This window comes from Hylobates moloch, unplaced genomic scaffold (assembly GCF_009828535.3).
Source record: "Hylobates moloch isolate HMO894 unplaced genomic scaffold, HMol_V3 SCAFFOLD_11, whole genome shotgun sequence".
Classification (NCBI taxonomy): domain Eukaryota; kingdom Metazoa; phylum Chordata; class Mammalia; order Primates; family Hylobatidae; genus Hylobates; species Hylobates moloch.
Genome location: NW_026652286.1, coordinates 27,557,698 through 27,575,958, shown reverse-complemented (window position 1 = coordinate 27,575,958; position 18,261 = coordinate 27,557,698). Strand labels below are relative to the sequence as shown.

The window sequence follows — 18,261 nt, the reverse complement described above, 5'->3', positions numbered from 1 at the left end:
TTAGTGGTTTGGCTTGTCTGTGCTAGAGCAAGTCCTCATAGGAGTTTCATTTCATGCTAAGAGCAAGTCAGTCTTATCTGGATGCAGCAAATGCAGGGAAAACCCAAAACCTTTGCAAACCCATCTTGGCTAGTATGCCATCAATATCCCACATCTTCTCAGTGTCTCAGGTCTTTTTGCCACTCCTGTGGAGCTTGTTAGAACTGTAGAATTTCAGATCCTCTCAGACTTTATGAATCACCAGGGATCTATTGGATCCTCAATTTCTGACAAACTCCTAGGCAATACCAGTGCTCTAGTGCCTGGACCACACATTGAGTGGCAAGCAACATCAGTGTCCAGCCAGCCCCCTAAGTCGACCCCTTGGCATGACAAGGATTTTTTTTAATGTATTGAGTACCTACTGATTTCCAAATGCTTTCCCAAATACTCAATATAATGCAAAATGATGCCAGAGAGGTATTCTTACTCCCATTTTACAAGTGAAAAAAAAAAAAATGACATGCCAAGGAACCTATAGCCAAGAAGTGAGTTGAAGTTTCAGCCCCATCTTCTGACTGTCCTGCCTTGCCAGGCTGCCTTCTAATCTTGGGGGCCTCCTGCCACATTGCAGCTCACATCCATAGCAGACACCGGCAGTGGGAGATGACCTTACATCTCGGCATTCACTTTGAGTAGCAACAACAAAAAAGGCATGGTTTGGAGCCCTGTGGGTTCACAGTGAAATTGATCCCACATGGCTGGCTCAACTGCTCACGGCATGAAGTGTCTAACTCTTAACATACAACAGTTGCCAAACCAGGAGAGGAGGTAAAGAATCCAGATATTCAGCATAGGCAGTTTTAATCCCTGTCAAAAAAATAATAAAGGAGGGGTAGTACAAGTTTGACAACTAGATGTCCTGCATTCCAAGATTCCATGTCAAACATTCTATCCCATTGCTCTGATATATTCTGAGGTTACCTAGGAAGTATGATCAGCATACATAAAGGGCATGGTGGACAGATGGCTTTTTAAAGAGCAGGGAAGAGCCAGGTGCGGTGGCTCATGCTTGTAATCCCAACACTTTGGGAGGCCCAGGCAGGTGGATTATCTGAGCCCAGGAGTTCGAGACCAGCCTGGGCAACATGGTGAAACCCCGTCTCTACTAAAAATACAAAAAATTAGCCAGGTATGGTGGCATGTGCCTGTAGTCCCAGCTACTCAGGAGGCCGAGGCACGAGAATTGCTTGAACCAAGGAGGCAGAGGTTGCAGTGAGCCAAGAATCACATCACTGCATTCCAGCCTGGGCAACAGAGCAAGACTCTGTCAAAAAAAAAAAAAAGGGAAGGACAGGAACTGCATTTATGTACTCACTGGGTACCAGACGTACAGAAAATTTCACTCTATCACATATAATTACAGCACCTCTAAGAGGTAGGTGTAATTATCTCCATTTTACAGTTAAGAAAACTGAGGCTGAGTAATGTTAAATTAATACATAGTAGAAATGGAATTCTTGGTATATCTGATTCAAAACCCATGCCTTTTCTGCTACACTAAGCTACAATCAGGTTGGACTTTGATGGAGGATTACACATCCCTTCTGCATTAGCTGTTTATTGCTGTGTAACAACCCCAAATTTGGCAGCTTACAGCAGAACATTTTCTAACAGTTTCTGTGGATCGGGGTTTAGGTATGTCTTGTTGAGTACTGTGCCTCAGGGTTTCCCACAGAGCTGTATTCACCATGTCTGAAATAAAATTTGCAAGGAAAAAAATATTTAAAAGCAAGAACTATATAAAGCATCATATTTAATGGTAAGATGTTAAATGTTTTTCCTTGCAGATTAAGAAACGGATAAAGATGTCTCTTACCACCACTGAATATTGTGGTAGAGATCCTGGGTCAATACAGAGAAACAAGAAAAATAAATTATGAGGATTGGAAAAGGAAGAAATTCAACGGTCTTTATTCACAGGTAACACTTTGTACTTAGATTATTAGAAATAATAAGGTAACTAAGTTTTCAAAGTCAGTACATAAAAATCAGTTGAACATCTATATGCAGCCAGAAGTTTTAAATTTTTAAGAATACCAATTTAGGCCGGGCACGGTGGCTTACACCTGTAATCCCGGCACTTTGGGAGGCCGAGGCGGGCAGATCACAAGGTCAGGAGATGGAGACCATCCTGGCTAACACGGTGAAACCCCATCTCTGCTAAAAAAAATAGAAAAAATTAGCCAGATGTGGTGGCGGATGCCTGTAGTTCCAGCTACTCGGGAGGCTGAGGCAGGAGAATGGCGTGAATCCGGGAGGCGGAGCTTTCAGTGAGCCAAGATCGCACCTCTGCACTCCAGCCTGGGGACAGAGCGAGACTCCGTCTCAAAAAAAGAAAAAAAAAACCACACAATTTAAGAGCAAAAATATCGAATACTGCAGAATAAAAGCAATATAAGGTGTGCAAGACTTGTATAAAGAAACCTATTAAACATTGTTGAGAGAAATTAAACCCCAAATAAAAGTAGGAAAATATTATGCTTTTGAGTTAGAATACATGTTGTGAACACATCAATCCCTGCAAGATGGACTATAGATTTGATGCAATCTCATTTAAAAGCCCAACGGGGTTTTTATAGAATTGACAAAATGATTCTAAAACTTACATGGAAATGCAACAGGTGAAGCATAGCCAATGAAGAAGAACAAGAAGAGAGAAATTTTTCTACCAAAAATCAAGACTTATTATAAAGGCCATTAAGACCTTGTGCTGTTGGCATAAGAATGGACAAATAGTTAAAAAGAACAGGATAGACATCCCTGAAATAAACCCAACACACACTTGCTTTGCTATATGGAATCATGAATAATGTCTCAGCAGCGAAGAAAATGTGACAAAGAACACATGACAATGGGATCCGCTGGTTTTTACTCTAAAGCCGAAGGTTGAACTGCCCTCTTAAAGGTTAGTATAACTAAGGCACCAGCTCAGGAAAGACATTTTGTGTTAGAGCACTGTCATCTAGGAAACAGTATAAAATTTCAACTGTCAGCCATTATTTGCTGTTTGTTGGTTTTTGTTTTGGAGACTGGGTCTTACTCTGTCACCCAGGCTTGAGTGCAGTGGTGTGATTATAGCTCATTGCAGCCTTCACCTCCTGGGCTCAATTGATCCTCCTGCCCCAGCCTCCTGAGTAGCTGGGACCACAGACACACACCACTAAACTCAGCTAATTTTTTTTTTTTTTTTTTGAGATGGAGTCTCACTCTGTCGCCCAGGCTGGAGTGCGGTGGTGTGATCTTGGCTCACGCAACCTCTGCCTCCCAGGTTCAAGTGATTGTTTTGGCTCAGCCTCCCAAGTAGCTGGGATTACAGGTGCATGCCACCACGCCCAGCTAATTTTTTGCATTTTTAGTAGAGATGGGGTTTTGCCATGTTGGCCAGGTTGGTCTGGAACTACCATCCTCAAGTGATCTGCCTGCCTCGGCCTCCCAAATTGCTGGGAATACAGGTGTGAGCCACCACGCCTGGCCCCAGCTAATTTTAAAAAAATATTTGTGTAGAGATGGGGTCTCACTATGTTGCCCTGGCTGATGTCAAACTCCTGGCCTCAAGTGATCCTCCAGCCTCAGCCTCCCAAAGTGCTGAGGTTACAGGTGTTAGCCACTGTGCCTGTCATAATTTATTGTTGAATGCCCAATAGCTGGAATACATGTGTCTGGCGTATAACAGATGGGTTGTAGCAGACATCAATAATTCCTTAATTTGGGCCAGGCCCAGTGGCTCATGCCTGTAATCCCAGCACTTTGGGAGGCCGAGGTGGGCAGATCACGAGGTCAGCAGTTCGAGACCAGCCTGGCCAACATGGTGAAACCCTAACTCTACTAAAAATACAAAAATTAGGCGTGGTGGCAGGCTCCTGTAATCTCAGCTACTTGGGAGGCTGAGGCAGGAGAATCGCTTGAACCTGGGAGGTGGAGGTTGCAGTGAGTTGAGACTGCGTCATTGTAGTCCAGCCTGGGTGACAGAGTGAGACTCTGTCTCAAAAAGAAAAAAAATCCTTAATTTGTACCCTTTCAGCCTGACTTCACCCGAACTTCCAGTGGTCAACTCCTGGCACATGCACAGTGGTCCATCTCAAGCACCTGTGTCTCTCTGCTTCTCTACCTGGGACCTTTCTCCAGTGCCGCAGAAGCTTGTCCAGCCCCGGGGCAGAGCGGCCCACAAGTACTAGGGACTTAGTGGCCCAGGGGCAGCCCGTGCCCAGCTTTCCCATCCTTCTGTGGGACAAGTGGGAGGCATGAGAGTCACCCTCCACAAGGTTCATTAGAGGATCTCCAGTGGGACTGAACCCCACGTCGCCCACAGTCAAAATGAAGGAAACTCAGTTGGAATTTCTCCCTTGTCATGTTTTCCTCCTCCCTCCCTCAGAGCTGGAATGATGATGAGTTGAGTCAGGCACCGAGGGTGCAGCCCTGGGAGTCCTCTTTAAATTTTGCACCCACTCGCCTCACTTGCCTCAGGAGAGCCTAGTCCCAGCCCTACCCTCAGCCATGCTTCCTGGCACCACAGCACAAATGATCTGCACTCAACTCGTTTCTCAGGATCTGCTAAGACAACTCGGCAATTCCTCTTAGTTATTGTTATGGGTTAAGCTGTGTCCCCCAAAAAGACAGGTTGAAGTCCTAAACCCCAGCACGGAATGTGGCTTTAGGGAACGGAGTGGTTGCAGGTGTAATTAATTAAGATGGGGCCTCACTAGAGTAGGGTAGGCCTTGTATCTAATCTGACTAGTTTCCTCATAAGAAGACAATGTGAAGATCCAAGAGATGAATGCCCGCCGCAGTGGCTCACGCCTGTAATCCCAGCACTTTGGGAGGCCAAGGCGGGCAGATCACGAGGTCAGGAGATCGAGACCATCCTGGCTAACACAGTGAAACCCCGTCTCTACTAAAAATACAAAAAATTAGCCGGGCGAGGTGGCGGGCGCCTGTAGTCCCAACTACTCGGGAGGCTGAGGCAGGAGAATGGCGTGAACCCCGGGGGGCAGAGCCTGCAGTGAGCTGAGATCGCACCACTGCACTCCAGCCTGGGCGACAGCGAGACTCTGTCTCAAAAAAAAAAAAAAAAAAAAAAAAAAAAAAAAAAAAAGAGAGATGAATGCCATGGGAAAATGGAGGCACAGAAAGGAGTCAGGTAGAAGCAAGGATGCTACCCAGAGTCTCAGAGGGAACACAGCCCTGCTGACACCCTGACTTCAGACCTCCGTCATCCAGAACCTCAAGAGAATAAGCTTCCATTGTGTGAAGTCACCTTGGGGGTGGTACTTAGTTATGGTAGCCCCAGGAAACCAGCACAATCATTTATCCAACAGAAAAGCATACATATATGGGCCAAGAAACATAGACACAAATGTTCATAGCAGCACTATTCATAATTACAAAAACTGGAAACAACCCACATGTCTGCTGACAGTAGACAAATTGTGATCCGTCACTATCACCCCACAGTGAAAATGTGTGTGGATGAATGTTGAGTAAATGTTGAGTAAAAACCACCAGACACAAACTGATGCCAAATGTATGATTCCACACCTATAAAGTTCACAATAGCCTTCAGGAGTGAGTGCAGGCTTAGGTCATAGAAATATAAAGGAAAGCAAGAAGGGAGGGGCAGCAGTTGGGAGGGGTGGAAAGGTGCTTTGGCATGCTGGCACGTGTCCTCCTTCTTGACTTGGGTGGTGCTATGGTCTGAGTGTTTGTATCCCTTCAAAATTTATACAATGAAACCTAAATCCCAACGTGTTAATATGAGGAAATGGGCCCTTACGGGGTGATTAGGTCATGAGGAATCCACTGTCATAAATGAGATTAGTGCGGTTAAAAAAGAAGCCACAGAGCTAGCTGGTCCCTTCCACCGTGTGAGGACACGGAGCAGAGAAGCCACCGATGAACCAGAGAGCAATCCTTCACCCGACGCCAGGTCTGCTGGTGCCTTGATTGTGGGTTTCCCAGACTTCAGATCTGGAAGAAAAAAATTTCTGTTGTTTAACAGCCACCCAGTTTATGGTATTTCTGTTATGGCATCCTTAACAGACCAAGACATGTGGTGGTGACACAAGTGTTTGCTTTGTTGTAGATCTTTGAGCTATATGTCTTTGTTTTGTGCACCAGAAGGTTTTTAGAAAGTAAACACGACCCCAGGCTGCCCACCTGGCCACCATACCCAGTGAAAGCTGCAGTGCAGCTGAGAATGCTGCCCTTGAGCACTGGCTTTGGCCTCCACCCCATCACTAACTCACTGCTTGAATTCTCAGCAGTAGGTCAGTTCCTGAATCCATAAATTGAGGACACTTTGTCCACCTTGACACTAACTGATGTGTGAGCTTGGACAAGTTAATGCCACTCCCCTAAGCCTCAGTTTCCTCTTAAGTACCCACTCTGTCTTGCAGGATTGAGGAAGGTGATGCATCACATGTGCCAGACGCCATGAAACACTGAATCCGTCTTCTTCATCCTCCCAGCTCTGACTGCTTGCCTCTGCAGTCTTTGCAGGAGTCAGAGGATGGAGCTGCAGAGCCTCTGAGGCCAGAATTAGGCCCAATCGGGGAGGATGCAGACAGGCACATCAGGACCCCATACAAAGGAAAACATCCTAAGGGCCACAGGAATAGGCTGCTTTAACGGGATACTGAGCACCCGGTCACCACTGGAGTTCACAGAAAGGCTGGAGAACGACCTGACTGAAGCAGCGGACGAATCCTCGCCCTGGGTGACAGGTGGGTCCAGATGTCTCAGGAGGTTTGTTCACCTGGCAGGATTGCCTTGGGCAGGGGAGATAGTGGAAAGGGTGTTGAGGTCTGGAGACCTGAGTTACTTAGCCTACCCTAGCTGCTACTCTTAGAGAAGTCCTATCCACTCTCAGGGACATAGTCTTCCTCTCTAATGAGGGATTGGACTAGTTCAATGGTCCCTTAATGTGGCTTATCGCCAGTGACACAGAACCTCTCCTACTGCTTCTGGATCAGAATGTCCTGGGGTGGAGAATCAGGAATACAGGCCTCCCCCAACTCCTATACTCCAGGTCCGCAATTAGGGGCAGCTCTTTCGACCTCACAGTGGCCACAAGAGGGCAGCAAAGTCCAAGCAATGCCATTCTCAGGCAGGCCCTGACTTTCCGGGTGGACCTGCAAAGCAGTAAATTCAGCTCTCTCTCAGATTTAGGTAGAGTATTTTTAAAAGGATTGGTCCCTGGGGTGGTGGCTCACACCTGTAATCCCAGCACTTTAGGAGGCCGAGGCCAGTGGATCACCTGAGGTCAGGAGTTTGAGACCGGCCCGGCCATCACAGCGAAACCCCATCTCTAATAAAAATACAAAAATTAGCCAGGTGTGGTGGTGCATGCTTATAATCCCAGCTACTCGGGAGACTGAGTCAGGAGAATCGCTTGAGCCCAGGAGGCAGAGGTTGCAGTGAGCCAAGATTGAGCCACTACACTCCAGCCTAGGCGACAGAGTGAGACTCTGTCTCAAAATAAAATCAAAAGGACCCTCAGAAGGTCGAGCATACTATTTTTCCCTCTACCTCATGCTTGGAGAATGAAGCTACATTCTCTATAAAGGAGATACGAAAAGGAATTGATGTGTGTCAGGCATCTTCTTAAGCCAAGCAGCCTGCCTTCGTGGACCATGTGATCTGCATAACAATCGCGTGAGTTTGGTGTCATCATCTCTCTCATGATTGGTCAAGGGACTTGGGCAAGGTCTTGCTAATCAGAGATAGAGTAAGGATTTGAACCCAGGACCTGCCAGCAAGCATGGAGTCTTGCTCCTATACCAGCCTGCACCCCTACCAGCCACTACTGACTATGCATTCACATCCATGACCTCACTGGAATTCTGCCTCGGCCTTGCAGGTGAGGCCCGGAAGGTATAATGACACTTAGGAAGGGAAACTGTCTCAGAATGGACCCTGAGCTAATGATGCTGCTAGAATAAGAATCCAGGTGCTCTAACTTCCCTTCCCAGGCAACTAGGGGAGCAGTTAGGCCCACAGGCTCTAGAGTCAAATCAGGGCTCCACTGTTTGCAAGCTGTGACCCTGGGCAAATGGTGCAGCTCTCTCTGAGCTCAGCTTGCAAATCTGTAAAATAGACATGACAATATTGACCTGTAGTTGATGCTATAAGTGTCCTTCTCAGTGTAGGGGTGGAAAGGTATGATACCTTTCTTCACCCATCAAAAGACTCACGAATGACACTCCTATAACAAAAGACAAGTTAACAAGAGAAAAGCATAACAAATTTACTTAAAGTTTTATGTGACACAGGAGCTTTCAGAATAAAGACCTAAAAACTCAAGAGAAAACTGTCTGTTTTTAGCCTTAGACCCCATGAAGAATGCACAGCCATGTAGAAATGTGATTGGATGATTGGACAGAAAGGGTATGATCTCATGCTAATAGGCTGAGTGGGGAAACCTAGCAAGACCCGACTGTACAGATTCTTCTTGGCCTCTCTGTGTGGTGTTCCTTCCTCCCTGGTATGGGGCAAGGTCCCTTCTGGAATAAGGGTCTTCTTATCTGCTGTCAGACAAGGTAGGTCAGAGAATTTCTTTATGGCCAGCTCTTACACAGAAAGGCAGGGGAAAGTTAAAGTCGTATTTCTAGGTTTTATGGCTGGCTTTGGGGAAAAGGAATTCTAGTTTTTATGGCCTGACTTGGAGGAGAAAGGTTAGCAGAAGAAAAAGGAAAAAGGACAGAAAGAGACTTTGTTTATGAAACCCTTTCAGTGTCATTCAGTTCAAAGCACTCAGCATGCCAAGACACCATACTTTGGGATATCGTTTTCTGAACCCTGACATTAGCAGCCACCGTCCACTCTTCCTATCTGAACTGCAATCGTTATCACAGCTGTTTTTAAAAGGTCACTGTCTTTGTTTTATGCTGCAATAACAGAATACCTGAGACTGGGTAATTTATAATGAACAGATGTTTATTTCTTGTGGGGGGTGAGAAGTCTATGGTCAAGGCGCCTGAACGCTGGGCAAGGACCTTCTTGCTGCATCATCCCATGGCAGAAGGCAGAAAAGTAAGAGAGAGAGCAAGAGGGTGAGGCGACTGAACTCATCCTTTTACAAGGGACCCACTTTTGCAAAAAAATAACCCACAACCCACTCTCTCGATAACAGCCTTAAGCCACTCATGAGGGCAGAGCCATCATGATCTAATCACCTCTCAAAGGTCCCACCTCCCAACACTGTTGCATTGGGGATTGTATTTCCAACACACAGACTTTGAGGGACATATTCAAACCATAGCAGTTGCCCAGATCTTGCCAGGCTGGAATTTGTTTCTGGCCTCCTGTCTAGTAAAGACCAATGTAGTTTCCTGTGATGGGATTGCTGCTAGGGGACCTGGGTTTCAGTTTAGACATTTCCATGAACTTGCTGCATTCCCTGTGGGGAATCACTCCCTGTCTGTGGGCTCAGGACGGTCAGGTGTGAAGCAAAGGCAACATGTCAGTGAGCCCTCCCTCACTGCTGACCCGTCCCCTCACTTCCTTGACTTTTCTTTGCTCTGTATCCCAAGTGAGCGCTGGACCTGCCTCAGGCACCACGGTGATGGAGAAGCTTGGAGGGTTTTTTGGGTTCATTTACAGCTTCTGAGCCTCTTGGCTCTGGTCACTTTTTCAGTGGAACACTTCTTCCTTTTATTTTTTAAGAGAAAGGGGCTAGGCATGGTGGCTGACACCTGTAATCCCAGCACTTTGGGAGGCCAAAGCGGGTGGATCACCTGAGGTCGGGAGTTCGAGACCAGCCTGGCCAATGCAATGAAACCCTGTCTCTACTAAAAATACACACACAAAAAAAATTAGCCGGACATGTCGGCAGCCACCTGTAATTCCAGCTACTCGGGAGGCTGAGGCAGGAGAATCATTTGAACCTGGGAGGTGGAGGTTGCAGTGAGCTGAGATCGTGCCACTGCACTCCAGCCTGGGTGACAAAGTGAGACTTTGTCTCAGAAAGAAAAGAAAAAGAGAGAGTCTCACTCTCTGTCACCCAGGCTTCAGTGCAACGGCCCAATCTCGGCTCACTGCAGCCTCAAAGTCCTGGGCTCAAGCCATCCTCCGACCTCAGCCTCCCAAGGTGCTGGGATTACAGGCATGAACCTCTGGGCAAAGCTTTGTCATTCTTAATACTTTTCAAACAAGGAGCCCTGCATTTTCATCTGCACCGGGCCCCGCAGATTATCACCTAGTGGGTCCTGGTGTGGATTCGTGTGCCTGGGTTGTATGCCCATTCGTTGAGCTGGGGTACGGAGATCATCAGCTACACCCAGACCACACAGACCCAGAAGCGGGGGGCAGGGTTGCTAAAGAAAAACTGAAGAGCGTTACCAGAAGCAAGAATGGTTGTAGCGTCGGCAAAATTGAATACATGTGCGTATCGACACCGATGTGGGAACGTTCTGAGTAGTTGAGGGAAAACCCAAAATCGTGCCGTCGGAGCTCTTCCTGGCCTGGAACAGCACCGCGGCAAGTGTGGCTCCGTGGAGGGCGTGGCGCACCGTGCAGCAATACTCGCAGCGTGGTGAGTTCCAGTCCCGCAATGGCAGCGTCAGGCAAGCTGCCTCCAATCTCCCTCCCTCGGACAACCAGAAACAAATACTCAGGGCCCAGATCCACATCAGCAGCAACCCAGAGCTCGAGTCTGAGGATGAGACGGTTCCAGGGCCACAGAAGAGACGAAAACCTCCGGGCAGATGGTGGGGGAAGGGGACTTCCGTGTTCAGGACACCTCCGCCCATCCACATTCGGCCTGGCACCGATCCTGCGGAATCTCTTCCCCAACGCACGGTTTCTACACTGGAACGATTGAAACTAAGGGGGTGCGCCAACTCCCCCACCTTCGCGGGTCCCCTGGCAGGAGACCTGGTCTTTGCCTTACCGCAGTGGGTGTGGCTGTGACTGAAGGGAGCGACATCCCTGAGCACAGTCGGAGACAAAGGGAGGCGAGGGCCACCCCCAGCCCGGAAACTCTGCCCCGTAACTCGGCCAAAGGAGACGCCGCATCGGAGCGGCTTCTCCGCAGCACCACGCTGTAGAAGGTACGTTCCTCTGATGCCCTGGGCGCAAACCCCCAGCCAGCCTTCCCACACTGCCGGGATAACCCTTTTGAGACCTCCCCTATTTGGAACAGGCCGCGCTCCCATCTTTTACTGGAGACGAAGCGAACCTGGGCTTAGGGCGCCACCTAGAGCCGAAAAAGAGGAAGCGACCTGGCCGCGAAGCTTCGCTGGGCAAGGATGTCCCATAGAAACCCAAACAAGCCAGACAGAGAAAACTGGAATAAATAATCCTTCATTGTAAAGACACAGACGTATACCCGCAAAACCCACCAGCAAGCAGGAGACCATGACCTACGCAAAGGGACAAAGCAAAAATCCAGTGACTGGCCCTAACGACATGGTGATTGGTGAGCTCCCTGACCAAGAATTCAAAATAGCAGTTTTAAGGAAACTCAGTGATCTCCGAGATAGCACACAAGCGCAATTCAGAAACTTATCAAAGTTAACAGAATATTAAGGTAATTTTAAAAATCAAACAAATCTTGAAACTGAGACGTTCATTTGCTGAATCGCTGAAATTCATTTGCTGATGAACTCTATAGACTCTCAACCGCAGAGGGAAACAAACAGAGGAAAGAATCAGTCAGCTTGAAGACTGGCTATTTGAAAATACAGCCAGAGGAAAAAAAGGAAAAAAAAATAACTGAAGGGAATGAAGACCGCCAACAAGATCTACAAAAGTAACTCAAAAAAACAAATCTAAGATCTACAAAAGTAACTCAAAAGACCAAATCTAAGAATTGTTGGTGTTCAAGAGGGAGCTGAGGCTGAGCATGTGACTCATGCCTGTAATCCCAGCACTTTGGGAGACAGAGGTGGGAGGACTGCTTGAGGCCAGGAGCTCGAGACCAGCCTGGACAACATAGCGAGACCTCGTCTCTACTAAAAATTAAAAAAATACTAGCTGGGCACAGTGATGTGCACCTGTAGTCCCAGCTACTCAGGAGGCTGAGGCTGGAAGACCGCTTGAGCCTGAGAGATGAAGGTTGCAGTGAGCCGTGATCGTGCCACTGCACTCCAACATGCGTGACAGAGTGAGACCCTGCCTCAAAAAAAAAAAAACAAAACCAAAACAGTGGGAGCTGAGCAAGAGCAAGGGGTAGAAAGCTTATTCGAAGAACTAATAACATAGTAATACCCAACCTGTGTAGCACTCCTTTCCTGTGCCAGGCACTGTGCTAAGCAATTAATATGTACTATCTCATTTAATCCTCTCAGCGACTCTATGGCTAGAGTATTATTAATGGTGCTTCATGAAAGGAAAAACTCAAGGAAATATCTCTTCTTCCTATAGCGTGAGAGCATGCTAAGGAGTGCAAGCCGCCCCCTAACCATGGGGTGCGAAGTGCCCGCTCTGTTCTCCCAGCAGTCCTGTGCTTCCCTGTTACAGAGTGCCCCCCCCCCCACTCTGCTGTGATGGCTGTGGCCCTGCATCTCTTCCACATGAAATGAGAGCTGGAGGCATGGCTGACTCCATGATACAGATCTAGTCCCTAGGACAGAACTAGGCTCCTGTGAGGAAATGCAATAAGGACAGTGAACAAAGAAAGAGAGAGGCAGAAGGAAGCTCAGAAGTTTAAAGGACTCAGTCTGGCAGAAAAAGAAAGAGGGGATGAGGAGGGAGTAAGATGAAGGGAAGTTGAGTGCAAGGAAGTTCAGAGAGGGAACTCTACAGAATGTGCATGGAAAATAAAGTTAATCAGCAAGGAAGGAAAGGGATCTTAAACGTCAACACCAACAGATAAAAGACCTAAGTGTATATCAAATTGAACTGTAATAATTTAGTGGAATATAACTTTAATGGAATATAATCTTGTGCTTGGCTTTGTAGATGTGTTGATGGTCATAGTATTGATGTAGTCATTCCAGCACTATTTGTGACTACGGAAAGTTAAAGCAAATATATTGTTTGGGGGAATAATAATTCTCATTCACTAAGAGAGAAGGGAGAAAACATATGGAATGAGAACAAAGGAAGAACACCACATTGCTGTATTAAAGTAAAGATTACCAGTAACACCTTCCTCTTGCTCCAGAGAGATAGACAGAGAGATGATAGCTATAAGTCTGTTCCCTGAAAGAGCATAGAAGCAATGATATTATAGTACAAATGATCACAGCCACCACACCGTGATTTCTAAATGCCATTCTCTGATTTTAAAAACCTGAACTTCTTGGAGAAGTGGCTGATTCCAGATATTTGACAGAAAAATTACAAGGCAAGCCTGAACATCTTGTATCAGAAAACATGGAGGTGCTAAGAACAAACAAACAAACAAAAACAGTGGAGAACACAGGATCCAGCTTAAAGGGGCATCCCTGGCCAGATCTGAGAGACCCGAGCATCAACAAGAACAATGGTGGCTACGTATCATAAGATAATTGAATAAAACAAAAACCCGTGAGTCATTGTGACAAGTAAAGGCTAAAGGTGCTACTATGCCAGACCATACTGCTCAGCCACAGGCCACTTTCTTTTGCCAGGCAGGCATAAAGAGGACCATTTGAAAAGAGTTGGCGAGATGAAGGAAAGGCACGGTACAGGCCTGCATAATATTACAGAGATTTCATTATGAGAGAGGAGGTGTTGCCAAATGAGAACATATTTCTCTTCCTTATTATGGGTTAGACAAGGGCTTAAAAACTGGTGGCTTAATGTCCTGCTATGACTCACAGATATTTTTACTCACAAATTTCTTTAATTGGGAAATTGCACTTAAATTCCAGATTTCTGGATTCTCTTAAAAACCAGGCAATCTAGTCTTCATTCCAACCTGAAAACAATCAGCTAACATGAGCAGAAGTTGTCCTATTCAGTAGGGCCTGCATCCTTGGGCTCATCAGAGCTCGCAGTAGTACAGGCTCCCTTCGCTAATTGTTGTCACCTGTCTGGCCCCTGGAGCCATTATCCTTTATGACCACTAGTTTGTTTATGTTTCTGACTTATGAGCTATAAAACTGGAATGACCACTAGTTTAAACTTCACTGCCTCTGAGAATTAGTGTCTGTCATTAGGATAGAGGGGTGTGTGTGTGTGTGTGTGTGTGTGTGTGTGTGTGTGTTTGATGAAATTTGATTCAACATCTACTAACAAGATAGTTGGGAGAACGAAGAGATGAACTCCCACTTGTGAAGACTAGATTTGGAAGCACTCTTCCTGGACTTCACTGAAGAATTTAGGACGTTAGGCCAGGTGCGGTGGTTCCTATAATCCCAGCACTTTGAGATGCCAAGGCAGGTGGATCACTTGAGATCAGGAGTTTAAGACCAGCCTGGCCAACATGATGAAAACCCATCTCTACTAAAAATACAAAAATTAGCCAAGTGTGGTGGCACACACCTGTAATCCCAGCTACACAGGAGGCTGAGGCAGGAAAATAGCTTGAACCCAGGAGGCAGAAGTTGCAGCAAGCCGAGATCACCCACTGCACTCCAGCCTGGGTGATAGAGTGAGACTCTATCTGAAAAAAACAAAGAATTTGGGGCATCAGAAGTCTCCCTGTACTCGGAGCACCCAACCACCTCACTTGTTATGTGGACACCTCTTCTTTACCTTCCATTCCATGTGAGCTTGGGTGGGGGTAATAATTGAAACAGGAGGGGAAGTAGATACAACTGAAATTAGAACATTCCCTAGGGGAAAGGGGTCAAGTTTTCCAAAAAGTTGATGGAAGGCTTCAAGCCGGTTAATGCCTTAAGAAGGCTCTTTTGAAAGGGGGCCAAATATGATGATGGGATGGGTTTGAGGAGCAAAATTGGCTAATTGCATAAGGAATTTATCTTAGATGTCTCGGAAGAGGCATCTGGTGGTTGTTTACACAACAGCCACCCTACCCTTCTGACTAAGAGTACCCCAGGTTTGTTCAAGCATCAGTGTGCCCAGCGACAGAGAATAAACCATGATTGGTCTGATTATGGTAGCTCCATTGCTTGTGATTGGTCTATACATAGCAAGAATCCAGTTGTGTCCAATGAGAGACATAAGGAAGATTCTGGGAAGGACTTTCCTCCAAAATAAAAGAGATTCATGCAAGAAGTTCCCTTTGCCATTGTCCCTTTTGCTTCCCATTTTGGATGCTGTCATATGAAGAAGTGATGGTTGGAGCTGCAGCAGCCACCTTGCCACCATAAAGCAACCAGCTCCAAAGCCAAAATGCCAAGGAAGGTTGAGTAGGAGAATACAGGAACAAGGCAGTATGGGAAACATGACCTGGTCCATTTTCACTCCTCCACTGATGCCTATAGAGAGGTAGCAGTATCCTACTGAGAAATGGGGTCCCAGATCCCAGTGTGGTCATGAGCAAAGAAGTTAGTGGTGGCTCTCAGGGCAGCTGGAAGTGGTAGGAGAACTATTATGGCTCCAAGGAATATTGTCAGGCAGAAAACTTGGAAAGAATGTAAAAAGAAAACCTTTCTTTTCCCAGTGGGAACTGACCTTGAAAGGTGGTAGGGACTGATTATGAGAGGTTGTAGGAAAGCACAAAATAAATCTCTACAGTAATGAGCATGGAATGGTCTACCTGCAGAACATGATAAGCTATGCCATAGAACCTGAGTTGCAGGCATGATGCCCTGATGAAGACACGATGCCACTAACTATAGGCCTTTGCATCCTATGTGAGCTACTTGGCGACAGGTTGGTCTATGTTTGTTTCTCCTCCTATTTCAAGGTAAGGCCAGGTGTGGTGGCTCATGCCTGTAATCCCAGCACTTTGGGAGGCCGAGGGGGGTGGATCACCTAAGGTCAGGTGTTCAAGACCAGCCTGGCCAATATGGTGAAACCGCATCTCTACTAGAAATACAAAAATTAGCTGGGCTCGGTGGCAGAAACCTGTAATTCCAGCTACTTGGGAGGCTGAGGCAGGAGAATCACTTGAACCAGGGAGGCAGAGCTTGCAGTGAGCCAAGATTGCACCACTGCATTCCAGCCTGGGTGACAGAGCAAGACTCTGTCTCAAAAATAAAAAATAAAAAAGATAAATGTGGGAGCTTCTTCAATGCTAATTGATGGATCAAAATATGGTCATGGAGTGCCAATTAAACAATCTGATCTATTTTTCTCCCTGTCTTAGACCACTACCAATATGATGCTATTTTATTTATGGAGACACTGAGGTCTAAAAAATTAAATAACTTGGCCAAGGCATACACAACAGTGAATGACAGAGCTAAGATGTGAGCTAAGACATTTCTGTCTTCTCTTCTCACATAACAGCTGCCTCTTTGACAATGTCTTTCAACTTACAAGATAGTCCAAAATCAAAGAAGTTTGGATCTAACTGCCTCCTGCTACCCTTCTCAGTCAGGTCACAAGAATCTTTGTCACAGAAGTATTAATAGGCAGTGTTTTAACTGACTTCAGTAACATGACTTGAACATAGTGGATTCTCAATGAATGACTTGTGGGCGTAACTCAGGCTAAATTGCAAAAAATTGAGGCACAATAGGACAGAGTAGGGATTTTTTTTTTTTTCTCCAAATCATGCCCTTCCTTTTGTAATTCAATCATTTCCTGAATACCTACTAAGTGCCGTCTACCGTAAAGCAGCTCACTGTTAGAGGTGGCACACATTAGCAAGTGCAGAGCCTCTGGAGCAAGACTGCTTAGGTCTGAAGCTCTGCTTGCCAGTTGCCAGTTGTGTGACCTCCAGCAAGCAAACTCCTTCACACTTTGTGCCTCTGTTTCACTGTCAGTATAAATAAATATATTAAATAGAACCTACCCTGTAAGGTTGTTATGAGGAATAACTTGGAAAGTAAATACAGGTAGTTTGTGTAGACTAGTACCTAGTATGCAGTAAATGTTATGTAAATGTTATTATTCTGTCTACTTGTAACTTGGCCTTGAGTAAGAGAGTTCCGTCTTCGCATCCCAGTCCCCTTCTCCAGACTGGAATCCAAAGCCCAGGGTCTATCTCCCCTCTGCTCTCCTTTACCAAGACCCAATTCTTCTTCCTCCCATATCCCCTCTGCAAGGAAATACCATTTTTCCCAAATGCCATCTTGCTTTTTGCCCCCATTCAGTGCCTATCCCCAAGTCTACCCCAAGGTCCATGTCCCCTAAGAAGGCTTCTCCCCCTAGGTCACTTCTACCCCTTGTCTTTTGCCTAAGCTCCAACTTGCACACTGTTACCGCCCAGTCTTGCCTGCCTGTTGGCTGGCCTGCTCTGTGTGGCTGCCATAACACAGACTTTGTGTCAAAGACTGTGCATCACATCACGCAGACTTCCAGCCATGGCATGGAGTGCAAGGGATGGGAATGCATCTTGTGCATTTTTCTGCACCCTCTCCCATATGCATGCACACACACACTATCACACCTGTGTATTTAATCAGTGCTCAGCAGAGCCTGCTGGATGTCTGACTGCACCATCCACTCACTCCTCTTCTCATTTTTATGCCCCCCACCCAGACTGAATCACCAAACTCCGCTTCCCTACTGATTTATCTTGCATCAGCCCAGTATCTATAGACTTAAAATAAGATAAAGGCAAAACAAATCAAGAACTTTCATTAACAACACGAATCTTCTCAGCTACAGTTTCATTGGTCTGCTTCCTTTTATAGCTAACCGGCTTGAAAAACTTGTCTATATTCAGCTTTCAGATTTTTTTGACTATGACCCACAGTAGGAAATATATTTCTATAAAGCAGCCCAATGCACACATACACTCTCGCACAAGCATACACACCCAAACACAGGCACCTGCACACACATAGTCACACACAAACACACATATAAAATGGGAACAAATGTTTTATGAAACATTACTCATGGAATGCGTGCTAAGATTTTTCTGTTCAATTCTATACTATGTTATGCTATTTAATTTTTTTAAAAAAACTAACCTACATTTTTGTCCGCCTCCTTTTTTCCTATTAGATTTTTTGGCATTAAGAAATGTTTAAATATGTCAAAGATCAAAGGGTAGTATAATAAAATTTGTTCTTACTACTTAGAATTTACAAATGTTAACTGCCATAGTTCCTTCAGGTGAAAACCTGGCAAAATTCAAGTCCTCTTTCCACCTCACTCTATTTCCCTTTATCCCTCTTTCCAGGCAAGAATTGGATGTGTATCCTGTGTGCATTCTTCACTTTTAGTAAATCTATGTATATCTACTAGATATAGTTTTCCAATTTGAAAATTTTA

General features: G+C 45.9%; 1 long non-coding RNA gene across 1 annotated transcript in view; it reads left to right on the top strand.

Annotated features, from left to right (window-relative positions):
* Window positions 1-6,693: 6,693 nt before the first annotated feature.
* The window catches only part of LOC131380691 (uncharacterized), a 70,030-nt gene continuing 58,462 nt past the window's right edge, over window positions 6,694-18,261 (top strand). Inside the window, exon 1 of the long non-coding RNA XR_009208784.1 lies at window positions 6,694-6,761. This is a non-coding gene — a long non-coding RNA (uncharacterized LOC131380691). The remainder of the gene's footprint in view (window positions 6,762-18,261) is intronic.